This window comes from Podarcis vaucheri, assembly GCF_965113315.1.
Source record: "Podarcis vaucheri genome assembly, chromosome: 8".
In the NCBI taxonomy this organism is placed as follows: Eukaryota; Metazoa; Chordata; class Lepidosauria; order Squamata; family Lacertidae; genus Podarcis; species Podarcis vaucheri.
Window position 1 is genome coordinate 67,376,041 of NC_138766.1, and position 19,232 is coordinate 67,395,272.

Here is a 19,232-nt window from a genome sequence, read left to right on the forward strand (position 1 = left end):
AGGAGTTATGTGTGGTGGCCAGGGATCGACGGAGAGATAGAGGCCTGGGTCAAACACTGCCAGGCCTGCCAAGAATCCCGCCCAGATCCCCCAAGGGCCCCAGTCCAGACCTGGGAGTCCGCCCGAGCACCATGGTCACGCCTGCATGTGGATTTCGCTGGCCCCTTTCAGGGGAAAACATTCTTCATAGTGGTGGACTCCTACACCAAATGGCTGGAAGTCGCACTGGTACCGTCCACTTCCACGTCCGCAGCCATCCGGGTACTACGCAGGCTGTTTGCAACCCACGGGCTCCCTGACACTCTCGTCTCAGACAACGGGACTGCATTTACGTCAGGAGAATTCCAAACCTTCACAGCACAGAACGCCATCCGCCACATCCGTTCGGCGCCATTCCACCCTGCCACCAATGGCCAAGCAGAACGCATGGTGCGGACCACCAAGGACACCCTTCGCCGCATGACGCAAGGGGACTGGGAGTACCGCCTTGCCACATTCCTTCTAGCACAGCACAGCACCCCCAGCTCAACGACTGGCCGGAGCCCCGCTGAACTACTAATGGGCCGGCGCCTTGCAATCAGATTGGACCGCCTTCACCCCGATAGAGCTCAGGATGAGGTAGTGGTGGGGGAAGGCAGGAACCCCCGGACCTTCGAAGCCCAGGACCCAGTGTATGCAAAGAATTTTGGGGCAGGCCCAGCATGGGTACCCGCCACGGTCACCAGGGTCACTGGCCCAGTGTCGTACGAGGTGCTAACGGATGGGGGGCAATGCTGGCGCCGCCACTGCAACCAGATACGGCGACGATTCCCGGGAGAAACCCAGGAGGAGGACAGGTCAGAGGAGTCCCAAGGGAACAGCGGGGCAGTGAGGCCCATAGAGCAGGAGGGGCCAGCAGGAGAGGCAGAATCAGTAAATACAGAGAGGACCCGTGAGGCCGAAAGGACACCAGAACCAGAACCATGACTGAGCGAGCCGTTTGCACCAGACCAAACAACCCCATCACAGCCAGCATCCTTGGAACACGAGCCAGACCCTGGAGCCCGGACCAGGGAACACCCCAGGCCGCAACGCACACGTAGGCCGCCGGCATACCTTGAGGACTATGAATGCGACCTCCCGGGCAGGACTGGAACTTAGAGGGGAGGGGTGTTATGTACTGAGAACAATAGGATCCAAATTGCAGCAGTCTGATTAGTCCTAGAACAATAGGATTCAGAATGCAGCAGTCTGATTGGTCCTAGAACAATGCAGCAGTATGATTGGTTGGCAGGAACCACCCAATCCTGCTCCAGATTGAAGTGAATCCACAACCTGATTGGCTTACAGTAGAATTCCGGAATTAGCCAATCATGTGCAACCCATTGTGTAAATAATGTATATAAAGCAGATACTGTGAGGGGACTTTCATTCATTCCTCCTCACCACTATGAGCTGAATAAAGAGCATGAAATCACTTTGCGACTCTGAGTATATTTCATGTACTAAGCTTGGATCCTAGAACAATGGGTAAGTAGGATCCTAGAATGCAACAACTGATTGGCTTGCAGGAAAAGACCAATCAGGCTCCAGGAGGAAGTTAATCAGCCTATTAGGCTGGTAGGATCATAGAATGCAGCAACTGATTGGCCTGCAGGAAAAGACCAATCAGGATCTGGGAGGGAAGCAGAATCAGCCAATCAGACGGAACTCATTTGCATGAAACCACTACAGGACTCTGAAGACATGGGTGAAGGAAATGGTCGTCCACTTAATCCACACCAAACAACTGACACTGAATGAATAACCCCCGGCCCCGACCCCCCAGTGCTCTATGGTATGCAGAGAACTTGGACAGTTGCCAGGCATCAAGTGTAAAATGAAAGATTGCCCCTCCATCTACTTCTACCTGAGCCACACCCACACCCTGGTTTTCCTGCTACAATGGTTTTGGGGTGAGCATCTCTCACTTCATGCCACGAGCCGTGCAGGGGATAGCCTGGATGCTCTCGGTGGATATGAAGAGCTCTGTCACAGATGCAAATATTAAGAAGCCTGGTTTGGCATTAAACATACAATTATTAGTAATAAAGATTATAAGGGTGTTGCATTTCAGTGCTCTCAGTTCCTACAGCAAGAAGGCATTGTGCCTGCAAGGTGTAGGGTTTAAAGTGGCGGAAGAGGACTTCAAGGACCAGGTTCAAATACCTCCTCCTCAGCCATGAAGCTCATTAGGTTACCTTGGGCCAGTCAACACCTCTCAGTCTAAATAATAATAATAATAATAATAATAATAATAATAATAATAATAATAATAGCCTGCCCATCTGACTGGGTTGCCCCAGCCACTCTATGCAGCTTCCAGCCAGAATTGGGGAGAGAATTGTGTACATTGATGTGAGCTCCTTGGAAGAAAGACAATATTTTAAAAAGTAGTACAGTGGTACCTCAGGTTACAGGCGCTTCAGGTTACAGATGCTTCAGGTTACAGACTGTGCTAACTCAGAAATAGTACCTCGGTTAAGAACTTTGCTTCAGGATGAGAACAGAAATCGTGCTCCGGTGGCAGCAGGAGGCCCCATTAGCTAAAGTGGTGTCTCAGGTTAAGAACAGTTTCAGGTTAAGAACGGACTTCTGGAACAAATTAAGTTCTTAATCCGAGGTACCACTGTAATAAAAAAAATGATTCCTATACCCCGTAATATTCACAGTGCCAGGAGTAAATATGGCTATTCTAACCACGCAAGTGCCTCTTTTCCTCCCTGATCCGTCTCACAACATAATTTTTCCAGTTGTCTTTCTCTGAATCATTTCTCCATTGCACCAAGATATATTGTCCCTGCTCCTGCATCGCAAGGGGTTGGAATAAATGATCCTTGTGGTCCCTCCCAACTCTACAATTCTGTTATTTTATTTTTACTATTATTCCTTTCCATCAGCCTACAGTAACTGATCTGAATAAAAGAAAATGTAACTTCTCCTAATGTGTTTTCTGCATTCAGCTGAGCTTTGAAACCTTCGCTGAAGGTCAATACAGGAGATATAGATAGACGTTTTTAAGGTAGTAAGTAAATTATTGTTCTTGAGCACGTTGTTCTGAACATTGATGTGATTGACAAAGAGAGAGGGATATTCTGCAGCAAATACTTTTCAGTAATAGCTTATAACTTCGCAGGAGCTATAAATACTGAAACCGAAGAGGAAATGTTTTTTATTAAAAATGTCACAAGCCTGCCATCCTCTGGTACCCAGTGATAGTGCAAGTTATGTACAGAGGTGGTAGCCAAATTTATAAAAGGTGCTGTTGGCAGGAACTGAAATTACACATTTTGAAAGGATAATTACATTTAATACTTGCAGAGCATGACGGTAAGTTTGAGAAAAAGCACCTCAGGTAAAATAAACTAACAACAGTATACTTCACAGAGATTTCTGCTCTGTTTCCTGGTCAATGCTCCATCATAAAATGATTCTGAGTTTTGGACTTATCTATTACTCCCCAATTTTAATCAGCATTTTGACTTACACTGAGTTCCATGCTTGCTTGAAGGTTGGTTCACACTTCACTTTCTAACATGATAATAATTAGGGCTGTGCAACCACTTTAGACTAATCCCATATTCCAAAATAAATCAGGCCGCTTCAGATAGATTTGGGCCTGGTTCAAAGCAGGTCAAGGGACCTCTGTATCATTCCAAAGCAAATGGACTCAGACTGATCTGGAGCTTTCTAAGAAAGCCAGACAGCCTGTCTCCAAAGTGTTGCAAAACAAGTAAATACCAAATAGGAAAATGCCGTGGGAGGTAGAGGGAGAGAACTTAGCATTACCATGAGGCATCTAGAATTGCCAGAATTAAGCATTCAACTGACTGTATAGTCTTCTAAAAAAATTTAAAGCAAGCTTTAAAAGTGACGATCAAAAAAACAATGTCTCCAAGGTGACTAGCTACCATGTCTGCAAATTTCATGCACCTATGTAGGAAAAAAAAAAGTTACGTCTGTTTTTAGTTTCCCACTGCAAGTCAATGGGAGGGTTTCTGAATTTGGATTTGGGGTATGACTTGGGTCAGATCAAACTGAATTGAGGTCCAATTCAAAATACATAGAGGGAACACTTTAGCAGGGGAACACCTTGCACTGCCCTATCAATAATCATAGAGATGGTTTCTATCTCATTAAGTTCATGGTGAATATTTCTTGTAGATATGACCCTATGTGGTGACAGCTAGTATTTACCACATCAAGGTGAAAGAACTGAGAGCAGAATTTATGGCATTACTTATTTAAAGTGAGTGAGTATATTTTCAGACTTAAGTGCTACAAGCAGTAGTGGATGGTCATCATTGGGAATTGTAGGGCAGAAAGCAGGGAGGAGGAAGCAGACAGGCAATGTCATGCCTTGGATTGGTGGTCAGAGGGGAGCTAGCTAAGGTCAGACCAAGGCTGATGGGACAGAGCCCCCTTCGCCCTACTGGACTATGCTTTGAAGGTTGAGATCCCCTAACACCCATCCTATGCAGTTTGACTTGAAAATAAATCCCACTGAGACCAACAGAGTGGAATCCCCAGTACATGTGCATAGGGTGGCAGGCTTAGCAACTCAAGACCACAGAAAGAAAGAAAAAATATTTAATGGTGTAGACACAATTGGAAAGAGTTCTTAAACAGTAATGATTTCATGGGCATTATGGAATAGAAGCAAAGCTGTCACGGGTACCCGATGGCCAACGCTCACAATAGCAATGGAATCACTAAATAGGGGAGGAATATTCCCTGATTTGGTTTAATGAGGGAAATTCACTTCTCGGCCTTTTGGCTAAGATCAAGTGTAGTATCTGTTCTTATCAGTTTAATATCTGATATGTTTTGTTTCCTGCTTGGCAGGGGGTTGGACTCGATGGCCCTTGTGGTCTTTTCCAACTCTATGATTCTATGATTCTATGAACTGATTTGTTAGGGAAAGAAGGTAAAAAACGACTAACCACTGCCCTCTTGTCTTTCATTATTTCATTCTTCCACTCTTTCACAAGCTAAAAACAACAAACTGGTGTAACCTTAGCAGCCTTTAGCCCTAAATGGGAACATATTCCGAGAGTAAAGGTTTTTCTGTAGCATTAATAGAATCCCAAGATACCGTAGTTAAACTGCTGCTGCTTGGTAACAGAGTGAAGTGTTAGCTCAGGCATGACAGCGCCGTGCTGTCACTCACTTTAAAAGGTTTCTTGACAACTCCGAGACTGGATCTTGAGATGCATACTGCCAGACTTGGCCAGTCTCTGAGAGCAAGACTCCAGACTTCAGTTCAAAAGAAGATATTAGGGCTTTTGATAGTTAGCAGGAGGTTAAGGGCAGTATGTGCTTAGAAATTAATAAATTCTGTTTTATATTAGGGCCAGTTCTCCTCAACATTCTCCCTTCATACTGTGTAGGCTTCACACACTACACTGCAGGCAACCATTTTTATCCCAAGGGATACCAGTTGCAGGCACGGCCAGAGGTGTAAGTGAGCAGAGCATGGACCTGAATTTTTCCTTCACACAGTAGGCTAGTTATAGACACAGTCACGTGTCCCTCTGTCCTCCTTCCAGGCAAGCAAGAGAAGCCTGGAGGGTTGCATTTTACTCCGTGCCTGACTCCTGAGGTTCCCCACCCCTGCTGTAGACTATGGTGAGACACAAATGTGATGTTGGCTTATATATGTCACTCCATGGGGGAATATCTTCAAGAGAAGGAAAGGCTAAGGCATAAACCCCACACTAATCCGGAGTGGAGTCCTTAAAATGGCTGGCGGGTGCCTTGTACACCTCCTTCCGGCAACTCCTGCAGCCAAGCTGGTATCAAACGCATTGCTCTGCTTTCCTTTGGACCACATCAGGGAGGCAGAGAAGGGGATCTTGTCGTATGGGCAGCCCAGGACCTCCATACGCGCTGCCCAAGCTTGTGCCCCAGGGAGGTGCTGCTGGCACAGTGGTTTGACTTCATCCCCAGAGGTGCATTCCCTTGTCTCATGCTAACACAGATAGTGTGCTGGTCCCGTGGGTTAACCGTGAGGCAAGGTCCGAGTCCAGTCCAAGGTCGAGGGTGCAGTACGGAGGCGGTCCGTCAAAGCTGAAGCTGGGTCCAAGGCAGGGAGTCGGGTGAGGTCAGGAGCTCCGGCAAGGATGCAGGCAGGAACTGGCTACCAACAATGTTGCTCCTGCAACTTGGGCCTGGGGCTGGCCGGCTTTTATCTGCCCCAAGGCATAGGACGGCCCCGATCCTCTGGTGACTCGCCTCTCCTGGCCTGGAAGTGAGCACTCCTCCTGCGGGAACTTAGTTCCCTCCGCCTCTCTGCCCTGAGCCTCTGCAGCTCAGGAGAGGCTGGAGGGTTACCGGACCCAGAGGCAACCTCAGCTTCATCTGACGGGGCTGAGAGTGGAGCACCTGCAGGCAATGGGTCCTCCATCACCTCAGGAGCCAGAGCAGACTCAGCTGGTGCCTGCACCTGAGGATCCAGCACAGGTGAGGACCCTTCAGGCTCAAGCTCCAGCCCCGGCCCAGCTGGTTCTGGAGCCGGGGAATCCTGTGCAGGTTGGGATTCCTCGGGTTCAGCCTCCGAGTCCGAATCCCAGGCCATCACAGGTAGAAAGTTGCTTGCGATGGAGGGATACCCTGAACAAACACAATGTCTGCCACCTAAAATAGATGACTAGATTGCAGAGGCAGTGTAGATGCGCACATGGGCTCTATGTGGTGGGGATACATTATTTATTTTATTTATTTATTTTCTGAAACTTATAGGCCACTTGATTGTAGGGGGGGAGGGGAAACCCCACGAAAACTTGTTTAGTGTTTCCTATGAAAGCCACCAGGTTGTTGTTTTTTCCTATGCTTCTATTTTGTGCGTTCTGGGGTCAGTGATAAAAGCTTAAATTAAAAAAAAACAAAAAAACTCGCACCACTGCTTCAAGACTCTGCCCTGCCACATGGCTCCTCAAAGTGATCTCATGACTCCCAGTAATGCAATGAATTCATCAGATTCTGGCAGGGAGCTCTTTCCGAAGCACTTAGAACTCAGCAGAGTTGTACATCAGCATAAATCCTCTCCATTGTGTTCCAAAGTGGAAACCGCAGCAGCCAAGCTGAGCCATGCCTTGGCAAAAAGGCTGGTGGTATATTGAAAAAAGCGGGAGGAACTGCCAGTTCTTCTGGTTCTTTGCTTTCTGTTTTCTTCTCCTTATATCTAGATGGTGAGAGTTGTTGGAGGTTGTCTTGTGTACTGATTTACCATATTTTTCGCTCTATAAGACGCACCAGACCACAAGACGCACCTAGTCTTTGGAGGAGGAAAACAAGAAAAAAAATATTCTGAATCTCAGAAGCCAGAACAGCAAGAGGGATTACTGCGCAGTGAAAGCAGCAATCCCTCTTGCTATTCTGGCTTCTGTGATAGCTGTACAGCCTGCATTCGCTCCATAAGACGCACACACATTTCCCCTTAATTTTTAAGAGGGAAAAAGTGAGTCTTATAGAGCAAAAAATACGGTATATTGATTTGTGGATTAAAGTGTACTCAGTCTCTCCTTTTTTGGGTGAATGCCCTGCCCCTAATATTTCACATCTTCCTCCCATATCAGCAAGTTTTGCAGGCTATGTTCTTATGATCGAAAGACAGAAAATTCACCTGAAGTTCACAAGCCCCAATATAGATCTGGTAGATCACCTAGATCAGTGGATCGCACGCTGTGATGTGACATGCATCATTGGCAGAGGCATTCCTGGGAGGGGGAAAATGGCTACCCCCTGGGAATGATGTTAAGTTGTGTGGAATGCCATCCTTTATGAGATCTGTCTTCAAGATATATCTAAGGAAAATATATCTTGGATAAAGATTCTGACGAAAGTGTCAGGGGCTGGGCAGAGAAGGAGTGTTGGGAACTGCCTCCCCATCCTGACCCTTCCAGGGAGGAGGAAGAGGAAGACAGTATAGATTTACAACAGGGGTTTGCAGGAGGTCACAGCTCAGAGGCAGATGAGGGAAAAAGTTGGGAAATAATAGGAGAGGAGGAGCAGGCAGAGGCGGAGCAGCAGCTGGCTGACACATTATCACTAGAAAGCATTCCAGACCCACCATCTCCCAGAACATGGTGAGCCTTAAAAGTAGGAGAGCAAAGAGCTCAAAGATAGAGGGCTCTTAGTGGCACCCATAGAGGAGCTGATGATGATGGCAAATGAGGAAGTGGGAGAGAAGGGGGTTGAAGATTCACTCAGGACAACACCATTATCCAAGAGGCTGGGTTCCATAGCCTCTCTCTGTAAAGTTTGAAATAAAAAATGGACTGTAAGAAACTTTTCCTTGTCTTTATACTTTCCTGTGCAACCAGCCAGGAGCCGCTGACAGCATCCTAACAGAAAGACACCTGGGATGTAATGCAGACTGCACCACTTGTTTGTAGTTAACTCAGAGTGATGTAATGGAGGGGAGGTATCATTCTCTTCCGTTAGGCTTGGCATAGCCAAGGCATACCACTAGCAAATTCCATTTCAGGTGCCCGATCTGGCTCTGAAAGTAAATGTTTGTGGCCCCTGAAGTCCCTGCTGGTATTAGCAATGGCAGCAAAAAAAGTCAGAGGGGGGACGAAACCACCATGGTGGTGCTGAAATGGACAGAACCCAGCACCCTGATGGGATGCAAAACATCAGACTGATCACCTGATGATCAGAGAAGGGGTGACAGACTCCCCCCACCTGCTGAACTGCTTGGATCAACTGAAAAGAGGGGGGCTGCCGGCCTGTGTGTGTGTGTGTGTGTGCACACGCGCGCAGTAGTATGGGGTACTTAAACCTACCACAGGCATGCACACACACACAAACAAACACAAACACACACACATACAAACATACACATACCACCCGAAGGTTTTTCAAGGGCAAATGCAGCTCCCAGGGTGACCCACTCATAGGAACCAACTCCTAGGGGCCGAGGTCGCTTCAGCCCCCCCAATAAAATATTTGAGAGGGCTGCCCCCCCCCGGACATTGCTATTCAAATGGTGTGTGTGTGTGTGTGCTGCATCTTGTGATCAGTTATGGAGGGTGGGGCTTACCTGCCCCCTCCCCAATATTTTATTCAAGTTGGCACTACTGGACCCACCTGTTTCAAGATCTCAGTTTGTGCTGTCACAGCAAACAGATATCCATATGCACCATGCATTTAAAGCATTTTCTTTTCCCTCAAAGAATCATGAGAAATGTTTCTTTCCCCCTGAGAATTATAGCTGTGTGAGGGGAAGACTCCAGTTCCCAGAATTCCGGGGTGGGGGTGGGAGGGAAATGCGCTTTAAATGTATGGTGTGTGTGGGAAGCCTAAATCTGCCCCACTCCCCAAGGCTGAGTGTGGGTGGGCAGAAGAGAGAGCAAGGCTGGTGGGTTCTCTACGCCTCATTTTCCTCCTGAGCATTACTCACTGTAACAAACAAGAGTGCTATTCTTAGAGAAGTCAATTAGCTGTCACTGACAATGCCATGCTGAGTGTTGTCTCTACACATTTCCCCACCCCTGCCATGAGTTCTGTTCTTTCGTCCCCAGAGTATAAAACAGATCTAAAAAGCAAGCCTTGAAATCATGTTTACACCCGCTTCAAATCCTGAGATGCTGACAAATCTAATTGACTGCTCCCCCGCCCCGCCCCCCCAAATGGCAACTGAGCTTTCAAATCAAGCGGCGAAGTCAGTTGCAAAGGATAACAAAATGCCAGAGTAATTTTTCTAGACAGCCTTCCTTCGCTCCCAATTCACTGCTTATTTTTAAAGGCCTCTCTCCTACCCCACTGAAGTCAGCCTTTCAAAAACAGACCTGGGGGCTAGTCCCATGTGGAATAGGCAGGGGATATGTCATAGACAAGCACAGATGAAATCAGAAGATGGAGGTGGAGGTTAACATGATGAAGAAAATCAATGCAAATACATTATTCTCTGGGTGAATTTCCGGCACCTAGTCATTGCTGTTCTGTTGTAAGATGCCTGTGGAATAGCAACTCTGCTTCCAGACTTGTGGAACCCCAATAGTCAGGTGAGCAGTCCCCTTTCCCCCAAGCCCTAAAAGGGTAAGAGTCAGAAAGGCAGGATCTATTTATTTACAACAACTAACTATGGTGAAAACACCATTTCCAATAGGTTATGTATGTATCCATGGTCAGTGGACTAGGGGGACTAGGCTAGTCCCCTAAATGTTCCTGGTCAATTAGAGTATTAAAGTATTAAAGCCTGGTGCCTCCGTCCCAAGCCCGGGAAGCTTCTGCAATGCTCATGCATGCGACATCACCCCCCCCCCAATTGTCCTTGCAAGCTGACGCTTCTGACCATAACTTATTATGAAAAATTTCACCGCACGCCATTGTGGCGCTGTGGTCTAAACCACTGAGCCTCTTGGGCTTGCCGATCAGAAGGTCGGCGATTCGAATCTGTGATGGGATGAGCTCCTGTTGCTCTGTCCCAGTTGCTGCCAACCTAGCAGTTCGAAAGCACACCAGTGCAAGTACATAAATAGGTACCACTGCGGTGGAAGGTCAACAGTGTTTCCGTGCGCTCTGGTTTCCATCACGGTGTTCTGTTGCACCAGAAGAGGTTTAGTCATGCTGGCCACAAGACCCAGAAAGCTGTCTGCGGACGAACACCGGCTCCCTCAGCCTGAAAGCGAGATGAGCGCCACAACCCCATAGTCGCCATTGAATAGACTTAACCATCCTGGGGTCCTTTACCTTTACCTTTTTATATGTTTGTGAAAGATGTTTTCATTGACCAGACTGCCTTACTGAAACTTGCGGCACTGTTTTACACCTTGTTAGAATTCCTCATTATGTGATTCCTGAGCAGCAGCCAAATAACTGACTACTTTGGTTGCAGATTGTCTGCAGCTGTTAACCATAATTCCCAGGCTGATTGTGAGTCTTGTGTCTGGAATCCCAACATTATTTTGCAATGTTATATATTAAAAACTAGCACAGAAAGATACAAGTATTAATTGGCCTGCTTCCTTTTGTAGTTCTCCCTTCTTAGTCTTTGTGCAGGAGTCAGCTATTAGCAAACACCTGGTATCTCAGAAGCATGCCTTCTCAGATCAAACCACCAAGCCAGGAGACAAATAAGACATTGTTGCATCATTAATGTGAGCAGATATGAAGCTTGGTCTCCTACCATTTGAAAAGCTGAATGTTTATCGGTACAAAGTGCCACAGTAATTTATTGCCTGTTTCCGCTGCCCTAGTTCTTTCTTCTCGACATGCCTCGTGTCTTCCATCTCATTGGTTTGCTTATAAAACTGCCTGAGAACATTGTTCCCTGTGCTTCTCACAGCCGAAAATGATGAAATGCAATTAAAAACATAATATCATCAAATAACACATCATCACCATCACATTTACATCCCTGCTTCCTCCCAAAGGAGTCCCGGGCAGCAAACAGCAAGTGATAAAACAATAAGAATATATTTAAAAACAATTCCAGTGCAGATGCAGATTTGGGAACCACTTTCCAGCTGGAAAAAAAAACCTTGCAGGATTAAGAAGAATAAAAGCAGATAATAAGCAGTTTAGAATACTTCTTTTTTTTTTTAAAAAAAGAGTTTTTTAAAAGGCCTGGGAGAATTAAAAAGCCTTCCCCTGGTGCTTCAATGACAATAAAGATTGTGCCAGCTAAGCTCTTGGTAGATTCCACAAACAGGGTACCAACACCAAGCGAAACCCTTTTCATATTCTAGGACATGCTGAAGCAAATGCTGTCTTAATTTTTGCAAAAAATGTAACAACCACACACAAAAACGGTACAATATTATCAGGTTTTCCTGTGGGGAAATTGTCTCCAAAATATTCATAGATCTTTCTTTCTTTCTTTCTTTCTTTCTTTCTTTCTTTCTTTCTTTCTTTCTTTCCTATATGAGGTGGCCAAGGGTTTTCCCTCTTTATGTTACTTTGAAAATAAGGGTTACAGTAGTGCCAAGCCCACTGTAGAGAAAAGCGTTGCAGGAAGGAGGCTGCATAAGGTAAGACAAACCATTTTATGCCATATACCACCATACATGCAAGGATCCTGCCTCCCCCATGCCTTTGTTGCGTGTTCAGACCCAGAGACCTCCCCCCTAAATAAATTCACACTTGACTCAAATTTTAGTTTTGTGTTTTTGGCAGAATTTAGGCCACAACTTTACTGATTACAGAAGGTGAGTGGTTGCATAGGCTCTGGTTCAACTAGCTCCCTGCACCCTCGCAGGCAGCGCTGACCCAGCAAAGGTTCCAGCATAGGTCAGCCAAGGATGAACACCTGGGTAGGCGAAAAGCTGGGAACAGACTATGTTCACCACCCAGATGCCCCCCTGGACTCAGGCATGGGCACAATCCCCTCTCAGGGGTTGACCAAACCAGTTGAGTCCCTGGATTCCTTTAACGGACTACCCTTCACATAGGGATGGCAAGACCACTCTCCCATCCCTATCACCTGAACCAGTGCCTATCCACAACCTTACAAGTTGTGACGATTTGCTACGGGCAGGCGAAACCCAAATGGCAACAGCCAATCAGCCAAGTGAGGAAATTCCTGCCGTGCCTCTGTCCCAACAACAGACGACTCATGACGGCATAGCAAGGTCAATCGCACAATGCCCTAAAAGTAGGGAGAGGTGGGTGTTCTGAATGCACAAGCCAAAAGAGGAAGCTCTGGGTCACGTAGATGGGTATATATAGGTCCCTCGATCCATTTAGACTGCACCCCATTGGCCAGATTGAACCCAACATCGAGGTATCTACCAATCGGGTGTTGCGGCTAACCAATCAAACCCTCCCACAACACAGGAGGTCAGTCTCCAGGTCTCACTGCAACACGTGCCCTCTTTTAGGGAGGACACAATCTGCCACGTTTATGCCCTTGTGCCTGCGTGTGGAATGAGGAGTAGCTCTTGGTCTTTGCCTCAAGCAAACATTTCATCTGCAACAAGGGAGCTGTTGCTATCAATTACATATCTGAGCTGGGGTGTGTGACCTACCCCTGATACTGGAATTGGCGGCTGCTGTCCTAAACTCACGGACCGCAGTCCTTCTGAACCCATGAGTTTAATTCATTTCCTACGGGACAACAGAAGCTAATTTCAGAAATTTGTTTACCCTATAAGAGAGTAGGACAGACTGGGTAAAATGGCTAAAAATTATACTCCAAAACTGGAATTCAAACATATACGTAAGGGAATGTGAACATAGGTCTGTTTTTCCGTTAAAATTAGCAAGAGTTTTATATAAGACTCGCTCCCTATCTGCCTGTACACATAGAAATTGCTACACTGGGGTGATAGGCTTTTAAAGACATTGTTTTGAATAACCCGTTGGAACAAAATTGAAGTTTTAGTTTTCTCCCACTAAATAAGTCTGCACTGGAGCTCATGTGAGACATAGGAAGAAATCAAGCCACTGACCTTATTCCACTTCCTGATTTCTGAAAGCTGAGCGCTTTAAGATTTGGTTGAGCAAAATTAAATTACGCTCACTAGGGTGGTTATATTTAGCACGTCATTTAAATAGTTTGCAGCTTAAGCTGCCGCTTACAACTTCAGAACATCTGTGTTGTTGTTTTATTTTTTTTAAAAAAAAGCTACGTACAGCCAGCTAAATAGGGAGCCACAGTTTTGCCAGCTTAACATGCTATCAAAATAGCACAGCTCTTTTGGAAGAGACACGTGACACAGAACCCATGGCTAACTTTTGGATACAAGAGTATATTGTTTTGCACACATTTCCTCTGTTTGAAGGCTGTTTATGGCAGCCTGTGACAAGTGCCGTTTCGTTTCCATTTCAAAAATTATGTTAGAAAGCTAAATAGGGCAGGGTTTTCTCAGCTTAGATAAAATAAAATTTAGGGCTGTAAACCTAACCTCACTTGCCTGGGAGTAATCCCCACTGAATTCAACAGGCCTTACTTCTGAGCAGACATATATTTAGGGTTGCTCTGAAAGGCTAAACTACTGCTCTTAGGTACAGAGGTAGATTTAGGGCAATGTGACCGGTTCTGCCACACTGGGCACTGATCCTAGGGAGTGCCACAACTACAATATAACAAATTGAGCCAAGTGGAAGCTGGGAGGCGGGAGAGCTCTGAATTTTGGCATCACACAGGGTGCTGCTGAAATTTGAAAGGCCAAAATCCACCCCTTCCAGACATGCCTTCCTTGAATTTTTGTTTTTAGGAGAATTGCCTCTTTGCGGGAGGGTGTTGCCTTTCTTTTTGTCTACAGTGGTACCTCGGGTTACAGACTCCGCTAACCCAGAAATGCAGTAGTACCTCAGGTTAAGAACTTTGCCTTAGGATGAGAACAGAAATCGCGTGGTGGCAGCGCGGCAGCAGCGGGAGGCCCCATTAACTAAAGTGGTACCTCAGGTTAAGAACAGTTTCAGGTTAAGAACGGACCTACAGAACAAATTAAGTTCTTAACCCAAGGTACCATTGTATTTGTTTTGCAGTATGTGTTGTCTGTTGTTGGAATGGGGGGGGGGGGCTTTAAGCATTACAGACCCTCCAAGTGTCCCTACTTTCCAGGAACATCCCTGATTTAGAGAAGGTGTCCCAGTTTCTGATTTGATCCTAGAATGTCCCACTGTTCCTTAGGATGTCCCTATTTTCATTGAGGAAATGTTGGAAGGTATGGAGTTATCCATTCCCCGAACTGTCTGAAGGCAATCCTGCATAGGGAAGTTTTTAAATGTTTATTATTTCTCTGTATGTGTTGGAAGTGGCTGGAGCAACCCAGTAAGATGTGAGGGTTATAAATAGTAAAATCATCATTATGGAATGGGACGTCCCGATTTTCATCTGAGAAATGTGGGAGGGTATGGCACTACCAGTTTTTCTTCTGTGAAATGCCCATGGCAGTCTCTTTGATTTCCACATGTGTGCTCACCCTGTGCTGTAGACATTCTCTTTTGAAAAGAAGTAAAAGACTGCATTGTAGGGTTGCATGCCTGTATATACTGTTGTGGGAGTAAGGCCCACTGAATTCAGTAGGATACTTCAAAGAAAATATGCTTCAGATTTTTAACAGCACAATTGAGGTGGGCATGATCGATGTTGTACATTGTGAGTGATGTTGGGAGAGCAAATAAGGAATACTCCCCGCATAAACACACATGCTAGAACTCAGACCTATTCCAGTACAGCTGAACAAGGGTAGATGCAAAGAGTCAAAAGGAAGTGGCAACTTATGATCACAATATGTGGTGATAGATGCTAGTTCAGAAGGCATTTTTGAAGGCAAGGAATGTGGAGCTTTTAATGCACATGAGCCAATGACAAGTCCAACAGAGTCCCGATACAGACAGGGCATGTACCCTGTCATGGAATGAATAGTAAAGCGTGGCTGTCCACTGTTGGAAGCAGAGAACTGGAGGAAATGAACTCCAGAATGATACAGCAGAACCAATTCTTAATTCCCGTGAAAGCAACTAATTTGTGTACAAAGGAAGTGTGAATAAAGTTCTAACAGTGATCACAAGCGGTGTTTCTCCTCTCTGATGTCAGGAGAGGATATCAAACACTTTTAATCTTTAAAGACTTTCAACATAACGAAGAACTTGAAGGCAATTTCATTGCATCCCTTGATTATCCAGCGAAGACTTTCACGTGTCAAAGAATCATTACAGATCAAGCATTTTAGACGGAGGTTGTTATGTGTCACTGTCATCACCTCAAAAAACAGAAAAACGTTTTGATCTGAAGCTGAACGACACAGATGCATCTAGTTACAGATAGGTAGCCGTGTTGGTCTGCCATAGGCAAAATAAAAAAATTCCTTCCAGTAGCACCTTAAAGACCAACTAAGTTAGTTCTTGGTATGAGCTTTCGTGTGCATGCACACTTCTTCAGATACAGATGCATCTGTTACTCATCTCTTAGGATCAAGGATATGGAGGAACTGCGGCTCTCTAAATGTTGCCAGACTACAAATCCCATTACCCCTGGCCATTCAGCCATGCTGCCTGGGGCTGATGGGAGTTTGAGTTCAATAACATCTGGAGGGCCACTGGCTCCCCAGTCCAGTCTTAAATACAGGGATGCTTAAGCAGGTTATAGAGATTCACTACAAAAAAATTTCTGCTGGGTCAAAGTGAAAACTTGATTGTGTATATGTGTTTATTAACAGGAGCTTCCTAATGAGTCCCAAAGGTAGAGGCTTTTTAGCCTAAGAGGCCCTGATTACTTTCAGCAATTGGCATAGTTTACAAAGTAAACTTTCAAAGGAGGGCTCTCGCATCCAATCATTTATTTATATGCCACTTGGTGCCAAAATAAACTTCTAAGTGGTATAAAAACCAGCTATGCAAACATTAAAATCTAAACATCAATGATAATAAAAAAATACACAAGAAAACAAATCCCATTAAAACAATACAGCTATTAAAGCAGGAGACTCAGGCCGAGAGCTCAAGGAAGTACTTGTGTAAACAGATGCACCTTCAAAAGCCATCAGAATGCCAATACAGACCAGGAGTCTCATCTTTCAGCAGGGAGTGCATCCCATAATACCAGAGCTACACGGAATAGCATGCTCCTGAGGTGTAGCTGTTGTTCTCTGAGCTGAGCGAACATCTGTGCAGTCACGGAACAGCGTTTTGGAAACTAGAGCTAGGGGGGCCTTCATCCAAGTCATTGCATGGCTCAAGGTTGGCTCCAAGGATCTCTATCTGGTTATTTGTACACAAGACCAAATCAAAAGTTAGGCCAGCAACAAGGAAGTAGGATGGGTTGCCTGTTGACTACACAGATGGCCCTTTGGAACAACAAAAGCAACAGATAAGCAACCTGCCTTTCTTCTTTGTAATCTCTGCTCAGACACGTATATGGGAGATTAGCAAAATGACCAATTTGGAGGTGGGTACAGGCAAGTTTTCTTCTCATTTGGCACAAGCTGCATGGGAGGAACCATAGCGCCATTGTGGAAATCAAGCAATGGCACCCCTTTAAAGAGTGTTTGCAATGTCTGGTTTTAGTCATTGGTAGCTCGGTTGTGGGTTCGAGCTCCACATTGGGCAAGATTCCTGCGTTTCAGGGGGCTCTACAGTTCTATGATTCTCCGAAAGAAAATGAGATTTGGTTTTGTTGTCAAGATACCCAGGATGGGAAGGCTCAAAGGAGACCTATGAATTCTTAAATGAACTTGGAGGACTGATCTGAACAAGGTTCAACCCACACAAAAAAACTTCCAGGAAGGTCAACCAATGCAATGAAGAGATTATATTGACAGTACCTCCAGCATGACTGCCCGACACCAATATCGTGGCAGGATACGCATAGCGGACATGCAATTCCTAATAATATACACCTGAAAGCAAACTGTTTGACCACTTGCTACACAAATCATTGAAAGTGTGTGCACATATACATATGTTAAGTGTGAGCAAAAGATTTAGACGAATCCTGAATCAAGAACTGAAATGGGGCCGCCTCAGACAGATTCAGGGCTTGTCCAGGTCAGTTTCCTGAAGGAATTGCATGTCGGCTTAATCCCCTCTAGCAATGTTGTGGGAATAGAAAGATTAAACCCATAAAATATCTGAACTGGCAGCGTTCTAGGCACCACCAAGGCCACTGTGGCATTTTGATGCATTCCCCAATCTCCTGTGCCAGGTGGTCGTCGCCAAAATCAGATGAGGCCAGAAAGTGCCAGTGCCCTTGAAGGCTACTACAAGAGCACCATTGGACAGGGGCATCAGTACAGAGGCAGGGGTATCGACTCAAAAAAATTTCAGGCCCAAATCCAGAGAGAGCCACACATGGCCTAGTCTTGACGTTCTTTGCTCAAGGAAGCTCAAACAGTGTGGGTGGAAACTGATGATATGAACCTGTGGGGTGCAGGAAAACACCAGTCATATCTGTCAGGCACAGAAAACCTTCTCCACACATCAAACATAGCATCTGCAGAAATTTCCCATTAAAAAAAAAAGATAATAGTGAATGAATTTTTCCCCAAAAATAATGAAAGGAAATGCTTTGTGTCTCATTTTGCCTGTATCCTTTTGGTTGGTTGGTTTATAGATGAAGTTTTTTAAAAAATGGAGATGAAAACAGATTAAAGCCAAGGTGAAGAAGTCTTTCAAGGATTACGAGAAATATTCTGAAGCTCTAAAGGAAGTTTCCTATCACGCTATACAGGCGGTGATGGAAAAGAAAATGAGAAGGCCTTGAGCCACATATAGATCCAGAGTTTTCATAGAGCTCCCCTTCTCAGGGGCAGAGGCTGAGCTTTTGAAGTTTCTGAAATGCTGCTTTCCAAGGCATATGACTGCACAGAGATCACACAGAACAGCGTGAGAGAGAAACAGTCGCTAAAACTTTCTACATTCAGAAGCCCTTCTGAGAGGGCAATACCGTATTTTTCGCTCTATAAGACGCACCAGACCACAAGACGCACCTAGTTTTTGGAGGAGGAAAACAAGAAAAAAAATATTCTGAATCTCAGAAGCCAGAACAGCAAGAGGGATCGCTGCGCAGTCAAAGCAGCAATCCCTCTTGCTGTTCTGGCTTCTGGGATAGCTGCGCAGCCTGCTTTCGCTCCATAAGACGCACACACATTTCCCCTTATTTTTTAGGAGGGAAAAAGTCTTATAGAGCAAAAAATACGGTAATTGCCCCGGGCAACACTGGTAAATGGTACTAAATTTCAAGTTCTGTGATTATTAGGGCCTTTTCATTCAAGGCATTTGACAAGTCAGTGAAAATAAAACCCAAGGATGAGAGCAAATGCAGCGTGCCCACACATGACACAACCATACTGGGCCATTGACCACGCCATCTATCTTGTTGTTTGAACTGCATATAAACACTTCATAACTCTCTCTCCTCTCTGCACCCCCAGCTAAGCAAATAGGTTGGCTGCTAGCCTTGCAGGAGGGTGGGATGATGGAGCTATCATCCCAGCCAACAGTAGCAACTAATTCTTACTGACCCCAAGAAAGCTGCTTCAGGCATTCAGGTACAACACCTCTTGTATGTCTGTCTAGCGCCTGTGTGGTGACAGGAACTCATTTGTGGAGTTATCCACAAAGCTAATTTTTGTATTCCCGATTAATTCTCCATATCAAGGACAGGATATTAACTCATAAGTGGAAGATTACGGGGAAAAGATCGGTATAGCTACCTAATTTACAGAGTAGTGAGAGTCGAAATTGAGTGTGGTTTGAAAGGAAAGGTTTATAGGCAGCAATTCAGCAATTCCCTCTGTGCCTGAAAGATTTTGTGGCCG